General features: G+C 37.6%; 1 pseudogene; it reads left to right on the top strand.

The window, feature by feature from the left end:
* The first annotated feature begins 5,460 nt into the window (after positions 1-5,460).
* LOC140594069 (heterogeneous nuclear ribonucleoprotein A1-like) lies at positions 5,461-6,743 on the top strand (annotated as a pseudogene).
* The last annotated feature ends 3,309 nt before the right edge of the window (positions 6,744-10,052 follow it).

Raw genomic sequence — 10,052 nt, forward strand, 5'->3', positions numbered from 1 at the left:
TATTAAATCATATATTTATTTACATATTTATTCATTTATGCCCACACTGCTATATTTTAAAGCCCTCAAGGGTTATCTATTCTGTTAAGCATCTAGGAGCTTAATAATTATCCCATGAATGAATGAACATTATTGTCAAAACTCAATTCTTTTGAATTATTTAACAGTTTGATTTTTTACATCAACCAGATTTGGAATATGAAATAAATGAACTATTTAATAACTAATGTTAAAAAAGATACCAGTGGGGAAAAAAAAGATAGCTATGCAAAATGTAATCTTTTAATGATTAGCTAGAATGATTACAAATCTGTCCAAGTAGTTTTTTAAAAATTAATTAATTAAAGCTTTATTGTTGTAGTTTCTTAATTGATTTAGGAAATTTTAGAATCAGATGAATTATTTCCTTTATTGCTTCCCCTTCGCCTGAGTCTGAGAAGTTCATTATTAACAGCTACTCACGACAATATTATAGTAATAATACTATGTGTCAATGCAAAGATCATATAATTATAGGAAAAAAGACAATAATGTAAAAAGCAATAAAATTTTTAAGTAATTCACCCTGTGATTACTCAGTAAGTAAAAGCATAAGAGACATGGACAGAAGCTCACTGTTCATTTTTTTCTTTATATTCTACTAACATTAACACCAAAGAATTATAAATTCCTGTTTCAGACAAAAAAGAAAGATGTCAGGCAAATTAACACTATGTTTTCCATTTTAGATGATGGATACTTCATTTTAAAATTTCCAGCATGCCAGAGGGAAGCTAAGAGAGCTTAAAAGGACACACTTATCTAAGCAGTTCAGAAAAGCTGGGAGTCAGTCTGGACACTCCTCCCCTCCGAGCTAGGAGCCCACTTCTCCCACAATTCAGTTTAAGGACAGTTTAGCCACTGTCCTAATCTTCTTGCTCAGATTATAAAGTAGTTTCTAGAAAGGTCTCTTCACATTCACCTGTTTTCCCTCAGATCCATTCTCCAGTTTATAACAGAGGATATTCTATCATGCAAATCAAATAATTTGTGCCTCTATTCCTTAAAAACATACAGTGACTTCTCTTTTCTTTTAGGAGAACTCTGGTTCTTAATGTGACCTAAGGATCACATGTGTTCTGGCTACCTAATTCCCCAACCTCATTATAAACCACTTTCACCTTTGCTTTCCACTTGACCCACACCATTCTCCTGTTAGATCCTTCAAAGTGTCAAATGCCTTTTTGCCTCAAAGCCCCCTCATAGGTATCATTCTGACTTCAGATCAAAGGTCACTCCCTCTGGGGAAGTCTCCCAGTCCCTCTAGACCAGGTTGTCCAGCTACAAATACTTATAGGTGCTCTCTGCACATTTCCATCCCAATATATGTCATAACTACACATTTAATTTACTTTAATTTAAATTAAATTTAATTTAATACTATTCCTCTTCTACATTACTCCTTGTAAGCATCCTGAAAGCAAGAACCACAGTAGTGTTATTTGCTCTTATATCTCATCACCAAATATATACTCTAGTATACAGAAGTTCAGTAAATATTCATTGAATGATAACAGCCTGAGATGAGAAGAAACAGTCAAATATTGGCATTAGGAATCTGTGCTACATTTAAGAGCACTTTCCCAGCATCAGTGAACTTTGGAATGGGCTCCACCAAAAAGGCTAAAGAATCATCCCCTATGGATGACTCTATTTTTTTTAAATTTAATTATGATAGTCACACAGAGAGAGAGAGAGGCAGAGACATAGGCAGAGGGAGAAGCAGGCTCCATGCACCGGGAGCCCGATGTGGGATTCAAGCCCGGGTCTCCAGGATCGCACCCTGGGCCAAAGGCAGGCGCTAAACCGCTGCACCACCCAGGAATCCCCCCTATGGAGACTCTTGAAAACAATATATATTTATATCTGTCTCAAGCTGCACCATACAATATGGTAGCCACTAGCCAAATGTGGCTATTGAGTTCTTGAAATGTGAGAAATGTCCTAAATTTTTATATTGGCTATTGTTGAAGTAATTTTTTGGATATATTGGGTAAACTTAAAATATATTGCTAAACTTAATTTCACCTCTCTTTTTTTTCTTTTCTAATGTAACTACTAGGAAATTTAAAATATATGCATCTCACATTATATTTCTATTAGACCATGGTAGTCTGTGGTATTTCAGGATAATACTGCCTAAAGATAGGCATGACATAGTGAGACAAGCTGTTGACATGGATCTGAGTACTGTAAAAATTCCTGAAGATTCTTCTTGTGCTAGCAATGTGTTTCTGTCTACCAATGTCATCCTGTCCCACTTGGCTGTGCCTGTGCTATTTCACCACACACCCAAATATTTGTTCAACATATGGCCCTACTTGGCCAAACAATCTTTACAAACAGAATTTCGAAGCCCCTCCTTATGCTTTCATTTAATCAATATCTTAAAGTCTAACATAAAGTTTGCAAAGTTCAGCTTTCTCACTTTACTGAATTACAAGTGGTCAGTTTATTGATAGAGGGCTTGGGACAAAGTGTCATTTCTACCCAAGGTAACTAGGAACGAAACATTGCAAGCAGCAGCTCTGTTTAGAATTGCAAATGCAGGGTTTTATGGATTCTCTACATAACCTCTGAAAGCTTCGTCCCTCAGAATTTTCTTTGCACTCCTATGGCAATTTGCCCATGGTCTTTTCACATGTTGTCTTCCTCTTAAGATCCTGAGGCAAGTGAATGTATGGATTTATCTTGGTATCCCTACCATCTAGGCTAGCAGAGTGCCTAACACAAAGGAAGTCCTCAATAAATCTTGTCTAGAATGTGTTGAGTGAATGTACTTTTCCTTAATCTGATCATTCCTTGACTCTGACCCTAGCGCTGACTATAGATTCAATTTATAGGCTTGTACTTAATGAACCTTGCCCAGGGATTATTTTAGGACCATTTCATGAGTATGTGTTTTGAACGGCTAAATCAAAGATAAGAGTATCCAACCTTCTTAAAATGCTTAAGGCTATGCTTTAAGTATTTCATAGGTTCAATATACACTAACTGACTAACAAATTGTAATCATTAGATCAAATACTATTCCCACATTTAGGTAAAGGATCAGGCTATGATTGCTCTTAGCATACTATACTTCCTGGTCAAAGACTGCTTAGGTATACAATTAGTATTCACACAACTTAGTGAGGGTACCTCTAACATGTAAGCTACAGTCTAGGATAAGCTGCAATCACTGAAATATGAAATCTAAATAATTCCTTTTGAACATAAACTCTTCACAACATAAAGATGATTGAGAAACTACATTAAGAATGTGTACTGAATAATAATAATATGTACTGAATAATTAGGTCTAGGTGAGTAGAGTCACAAAGTAGTTGTGGGTACATGATAGACTAATATTTACAACCTTCATGTTTGACCAGCTGCAACCAAGACCTTGCTTCTGCACAAGGACATTGAGAGGCACAGCAGCATGCCTGTTGACTGCCAGAAATCAACATGAGGAGACAGATAACCATAGTACCTGGCAGCCTAAGAGATTCGCTGTTTCAGCAAAAGCATCAGGCAGTCTAACCAGGTGAAGGACAATGCAGCAAATATCCATAGTTCCAGGAATGTTTGCTAATGGGAGGGAAGTCCAAGTGTACTCTTGGGCTGAGTCCAACATCTGAATGAAATCTGAACATTATCCACTAAGGTATAAGTAAATTGGAAATTCAGTTTTGGAGATTTCAATTGGATGATTCTCATCAAGAAGTCACAACCTCAAGGCCGAAGAGATTTTGCTTTACAGCAGCTTGTTCTTCTACACTGGTAGCCCAGGCAGTAATATTATATCACAGGATTGTTTTTAATGGTTAAAGGGTTGTGTGTGCATGGATGTGTGTTACTCCTCCAAGTTTGTAAACCTTAACAATCAACATTATATATATATATATATATATATATATATATATATATATATATATATATATAAATGGCTGAACTGGCCTACATCCAGGTCATTATTATTTTTATCCTTGGTCACCATCAACTGCTTTAGCAACGGTCTAGAGAATATGTGTATGGAGAAATTGCAATCCCATTTCAGTAATTGATAGATAGTGAGTTCTAGGCATTGCAGCAGTCAAAAACTCCAGCCATTCCATTTTTCCATAAATAAAGGAATAATGAATTGATGTGGATTCAACTATAGGCATTAACATTATCTTTGCCAATGTATTCTCTTCTTGCTAAAAACTGCAACTTGCCATTTTGCAAACAATCAATTTTGCAAGAGATCTCATACTAACTCATAAAAGGCTATTTAACCCATTATATGAATGAGATGATATGGAAGGAAAAATAACAGGTAAATGGGGAAGGGACAGGAAGAAAAATATGGGATTCCCTAGAGCAATAATAATACATAGGAAAATTCTAAGGGGAATTATAAATTCATTTCAGCTATATTATGAATTAGAATATTGGATTATCTGAGAACCTAACCACATTTGTAATGATGTTTCCATGGGGAACATCTTTAAAATGGTTTTCTGAAATTGAATCCGCTTTATATCACTTTTTGCCTAGAAAAAGATTTAAATGAAGAGCAGGAAAAGTAGTCGTGGTTAATAAACAAAATAAAAGGAATTCATGTATTCTTTCCTACTTATTGGAAATACAAGAAAGTAAACAAAGCACTTAATAAGCTAATTGCTTCAACAGGATGTAGGGTTCCATGAAATACAAAGGAGGGGCATAGAGGGGCATGGAGGTAGAGAGGTGGTCAAGGAAGGCATGGGGGCAAGAGAAATAATAGAGTTAAGGAAGACTCCTAGGTTTCTATAGAAATAGTGATACCATTCACCAAGAGAGGTAACAAAGAGAGGTCCAACACAAAAAGGAAAATGTAGAGTTTATTTTTGGATGTGAATCCAAAGTAACTAAGAAACATACAAGTGATGGTGTTTAAAAGTCAGGTAGATATCTGGATCTCAGGCTCATGAGACTTCTGGGCTGAAGACACAGATTTTTAAGCCCTAGGAATAGTAATTGGGGACTTTGGAGAGAACAAATCCTCCTCCCCAATAGTGTGGTAATGTGAGAAGGAGTAACCCCAAAGAATAGGTAACAAATGAAGAATGGCTAGAATAGATGGAAGAGAAATAAAAGATGCCACTGAAGCAAAACAAAAAGGCGGATTTCAAAAAGGAATGAGTGATCAACAAGGATGATCAACTAATATGAAGATTGCTAAGTACCTGACGGATTGAATTACATGGGGGCTATTGGCAGCTTTGGTAAGAGCAGTACAGTGGAATGGTGTAGGAGGACAGTAGCTGAATTGTGGTGGACTAAGTAGAGGCAGGTAGATAGACAATTCTCAAAAAGTGTGCCTGTTAAGAGGCCAATAAAAGTGTGGATGTGCTTTCTGCCCCTAAGTGCCGCCAAGTAAGCATCTTTAAAGTCTCCCCTCCCACCACCGTCATGTCTAAGTCAGAGTCTCCCAAAAAGCCTGAACAGCTGCAGAAGCTCTTCATCAGAGGTTTGAACTTTGAAACAACCGATGAGAGTCTGAGGAGCCATTTTGAGCAATGGAGAATGCTTACGGACCGTGTGGTAATGAGAGATCCAAACACCAAGCGCTCCAGAGGCTTTGGGTTTGTCACGTATGTCACTGTGGAGGAGTTGGATGCAGCCATGAATGCAAGGCCACACAAGGTGGATGGAAGAGTTGTGGAACCAAAGAGGGCTAGCTCAAGAGAAGATTCTCAAAGACCTGCTGCCCACTTAACTGTGAAAAAGATTTTTGTTGGTGGCATTAAAGAAGACACTGAAGAACATTATCTAAGAGATTATTTTGAACAGTACGAGAAAATTGAAGTGATTGAGATCATGAATGACCAAGGCAGTGGCAAAAAGAGAGGTTTTGGCTTTTGTGACATTTGATGACCATGAGTCTGTAGACAAGATTGTCATTAAAAAAATACCATACTGTGAATGGCCACAACTATGAAGTAAGGAAAGCCCTATGGAAGCAAGAGATGGCTAGTGCTTCGTCCAGCCAAAGAGCCCAAAGTGGTTCTGGAAACTTTGGTGGTTGTCGTGGAGGTGGTTTTGGTGGGAATGACAACTTTGGTCATGGAGGGAACTTCAGTGGTCGAGGTGGCTTCGGTGGCAGTTGAGATGGTGGTGGATACGGTGGCAGTGGGGATGGCCATAACAGATTTGGTAATGATGGAAGCAACTTTGGAGGTGGTGGAAGCTATAACGATTTTGGCAATTAAAACAATCAATCCTCAAATTTTGGACCCATGAAAGGAGGAAATGTTGGAGGCAGAAGCTCTGGCCCCTATGGTGGTGGAGGCCAATACTTTACCAAACCATGAAACCAAGGTAGCTATGGCAGTTCCAGCAGCAGCAGCAGCTATGGCAGTGGCAGAAGGTTTCAATTACTGCCAGGAAACAAAGCTTAGCAGGAGGGAAGAGCCAGTGAAGTGACAGGGAAGCTACAGGTTACAAAAGATTTGTGAACTCAGCCAAGCACAGTGGTGGCAGGGCCTAGCTGCTACAAAGAAGACATGTTTTAGATAATACTCATGTGTATGGGCAAAAAACTCAAGGACTGTATTTGTGACTAATTGTATAACAGGTTATTTTAGTTTCTGTTCTGTGGAAAGTGTAAAGCATTCCAACAAAGGGTTTTAATGTAGATTTTTTTTTTTTTTTTGCACCCATGCTGTTGATTGCTAAATGTAATAGTCTGATCATGACACTGAATAAATGTGGATGAAAAAAAGTGGATGTACTGGAAAGGCAACATGGGCTTGAGGGAAGGGGGGCTTTTATTTCATTTTGCTTTGTTTACATAGCCAAGTAAAGGAGCCAATAAGAGAAAGGGAGAATTTGAAGATATGAGAATGACAAAAATAAAGAAACTGAGAGGCTTATAAAGGAGAGAAAGAATGGGACTCAAAGACCATGTGGAAGGGATCTCTTCCTTAAATAGGAAGAGATCTATATTCTTTATGGGAGGAACAAGAGAAAAGGAGAAAAATATAAAAGTAGGATATGTAAGATAGTGAGTCTGTTGCCTAGAGTTGGAGGTGTTTTCTCTGATGATTTCTATTGTTTCCATGCAGCAAGAAATGTGCTCATCAGCTGAGAAGAGGTGGAAATAAAAAGGTATAGAGGGACAGCTTTAAGCAGAGTGGGGAGTGGGAAAGAGAGCTGATTCTACACATATGGAAGGCTTGCCAAACTCTACCAAAAGCATAACAAGGTTCTGTGGTTTTTGGCAGCAAATGGTTGAAGTGCTGGCTTGTGGGTTGTGAACTCTACAATTTATGGACTGGGGGAAAAAGAAATGAAGAGACCTGAGGCTTCTATGAAAAGAAAGAATAACTGTTGGGGGGAAGAGACTGAAATAGCTGGAAAATTAGATGTTTAAAATTAATATTGCAAAGGTAGAGCAATTCCAGGTAATAGCAAGAATCAGGGCATGCTCTTTGTAGGTGGCTAAAGTAGAATGGAGATAAGGACCACGAGCTGATAAGGTCACAGAAATGAGATGCTACAGCCGTTGGATAAATTGTTCACATAGGCATGGAAGTCACACAGAACAATGATACAAATTGCAACAACAACAACAACAACAAAATGAACAGATTGTCTTTAACTAATGTAGAAAAGCTGTGGTGAATGCCAAAATTGAAGTGCTTAAAAAATAGAAATCAATTAAGAAAGATATCAGAGAGACACAAAAAACAACCTAAAAAAATCTTCAATTGCCAAAGCTTTTTGAGCAATGAAACAATAGGTTTGGATTATACCACAGAAGTAAAATAAATATCCATGAGTTTATATTTATATAAATAAATAAATAAATAAATAAAGTTGATATTTATATAAATAAATAGAGAAGTGACAAATTTTCCATACAGAATAATTCTAAATAATAAATGTAGAAGGAATGAGGAAAATAGAAATTTGCCACAGCAGTATTTGCTTTAGGTAAGATCCGCAGATGAATGCTAAAAGTAGCCACCAAAACATTAAGGAGAAACAGGATATTTACATAGCCTATCTTCTCCAATATATTCATGAATTACTGTAGTGATTTTAATGTATGCCTAAACATTTTTCAGTATTTCTCCCTCTAGAAGTGAAGCGTAAATCTCCTCAAGTGTGGGCTACACTTAGTGACTTATTTTTATTTTTATTTATTTTTTAAAAATTTTTTATTGGAGTTCAATTTGCCAACATATAGCATAACACCCAGTGCTCATCCCAATCAAGTGCCCCCCTCAGTGCCCATCACCCAGTCACCCCAACCGCCTGCCCACTTCCCCTTCCACTACCCCCTTGTTCATTTCCCAGTTAGCTGTCTCTCATGTTTTGTCACCCTCACTGATATTTTCACTCATTTTCTCTCCTTTCCCTTTATTCCCTTTCACTAACTTTTATATTACCCAAATGAATGAGACCATATAGTGTTTGTCCTTTTCCGATTGATTGATTTATTTCACTCAGCATAATATCCTCCAGGTCCATCCACATTGAAGCAAATGGTGGGTATTTGTCATTTCTAATGGCTGAGTAATATTCCATTGTAAACACAGACCACATCTTCTTTATCCATTCATCTTTCGATGGACACCGAGGCTCTTTCCACAGTTTGGCTATTGTGGACATTGCTGCTATAAACATCGGGGTGCAGGTGTCCCGGCGTTTCATTGCATCTGTATCTTTGGGGTAAATCCCCAGCAGTGCAATTGCTGGGTCATAGGGCAGATCTATTTTTAACTCTTTGAAGAACCTCCACACAGTTTTCGAGAGTGGCTGTACCAGTTCACATTCCCACCCACAGTGCAAGAAGGTTCCCCTTTCTCCACATCCTCTCCAACATTTGTTGTTTCCTGTCTTGTTAATTTTCACCATTCTCACTAGGTGAGGTGGTATCTCATTGTGGTTTTTGATTTGTATTTCCCTGATGGCCAGTGATGCGGAGCATTTTCTCATGTGCTTGCTGGCCATGTCTAAGTCTTCCTCTGTGAAATTTCTGCTCATGTCTTTTGCCCATTTCATGATTGGATTGTTTGTTTCTTTGCTGTTGAGTTTAATAAGTTCTTTCTAGATCTTGGAAACTAGCCCTTTATCTGATAGGTCATTTGCAAATATATTCTCCATCAGTGGAGCAACCTGTCAGACACTACTTTCATGAATGATCAAGGTTTATATCACCAATCCTAAATCATACTGATGCCATGCTTCCCCTAATACAATGTGATGGTAAGGGTACTTTACTTCTGTAGTAGTCTTCCTCCAAATCCATAACCCCAGTCTAATCATGAGAAAACATCTCATGATGAGGGAAAAATTGAGGGAAATTCTACAAAACACCTGGTCAGTAATCTTAAAAAGTGTCAAGGACACAAGAAACAAGGAAATGCTGTGAAACAAGGAAAGACAGATTGGAGTTGTCTAAAGGGACATGACAACTAAGTGTAGCATGGTATGGACAGGACCTTAGACTAGAGGACATTCATGTAAAAACTGGTGGAATCCAACTAAAGCCTATTACTTAGTTGAGAGGGTCAGACCAATGCTAATTTCCTTATTTTGATAAGAGGTTAACATTAAGGGAAGTTGATTGAAGGGTATATGGGATTTATGTATACTTCTTTAGAACTCTAATAAATATAAATTCATTTAAAATAAAAAATTTAAGAGAAAAAATTTAATGAAGAAGAATATGTAGCTTGGAATCCCTATATTATCCAGTAAAATATAAGGGATATAATGAGTGTGGAAGATGGATGGCATGAGGCTCAGTGGAGCAGGAGGTTCTACAGAAAGATGAAGAAGGAAATGTTTTGAAACATCATTAATGGAGTGAGGAATATAGGCTAGCTTATCAACTCTGCATTAGAGCCCAACATTTACTTGACTAGATGCTATTGCTATGTCTGGAGGTCAAGTAAGAATTGAAAAGTGTTCACTGCATTTGGTAATTATCTGATCCAAGTATTATGTGGACCACTGGTCCTGATAAGAAAGGCCATCATCCTTGAAATCTA

This window comes from Vulpes vulpes, chromosome 9, assembly GCF_048418805.1.
Source record: "Vulpes vulpes isolate BD-2025 chromosome 9, VulVul3, whole genome shotgun sequence".
NCBI classification, from domain to species: domain Eukaryota; kingdom Metazoa; phylum Chordata; class Mammalia; order Carnivora; family Canidae; genus Vulpes; species Vulpes vulpes.